The sequence below is a fragment of the Octopus bimaculoides genome, chromosome 25 (assembly GCF_001194135.2).
Source record: "Octopus bimaculoides isolate UCB-OBI-ISO-001 chromosome 25, ASM119413v2, whole genome shotgun sequence".
NCBI lineage: Eukaryota > Metazoa > Mollusca > Cephalopoda > Octopoda > Octopodidae > Octopus > Octopus bimaculoides.
The window spans coordinates 10,748,977-10,750,062 of record NC_069005.1 but is presented as its reverse complement, the minus strand read 5'-3'; positions in this window follow the sequence as shown (position 1 = coordinate 10,750,062).

The window sequence follows — 1,086 nt, the reverse complement described above, 5'->3', positions numbered from 1 at the left end:
ATATATATATATATATATATATATACCTATATTTATATGTGTGTATGGGCATATATGCGACTTTAGTGGGGACCTTTGTCTCCCCCGTCAACTTTTTTTCGTGGCTAATGAATCGTTTTGACTCTTATTGACTCTTATTGACTCTTATTTCACATACACTAATACATATATATAGTCATGCACACACACGCATACATATAGATACATAAACACACAGACACATACACGCACACACATAAACACACACATATAGATGTATAATTCACGCATATATATAGATACATAAACACACACACACACATATATATATATATATGTATAATTCACGCATACATATAGATACATAAATACACACACACACGCACACAAACACACATATATATGTCTAATTCACAAATACATATAGTACATAAACACACACACACGCATATATATAAATGCATAAATACACACACACACATACAAACACACATATATATGTATAATTCACGCATACATATAGATATATAAATACACACACACACACACATACATATATGTATAATTCACGCATATATATAAATACATAAACACACACGCACACACACACGCACACACACACATACATATATATATATGTATAATTCACGCATACATATAGATTTAACTACGTATGTTTATATATGTGTGCGTACTTCAAAATGCACGTGCGAATTTGGTCATATCTTCCAGGGGATCCATGAAATAGTTTAGAAACCTTCAAAGAAGCACCGTTCCATTGTGTTTCTCGGAATTACGAATCAGTTTGGGCTGTTGTTTCTTGGAGACTCCCCACCGCTTGTATGTCTAGCCTTTTGTATAAAATCCGTTGTTACGTAACCCAATGGAACTGTGATAATAGGTAGACATGAAAAGCTATATAGCCTTCAGGGATATCAGAGTTGCAATTTTCTCATGTGTGTGTGTGTGTGTGTGTGTGTGTGTGTGTCTGTGTGTCTGTGTGTGTATGTAGGTTTGTACGTATGCATATGAATATGTATGTGTGTGTGCGAAGGAATGCGTTTGTACACGTGAACGTACGCCTATATATGTAAATCATATATATAT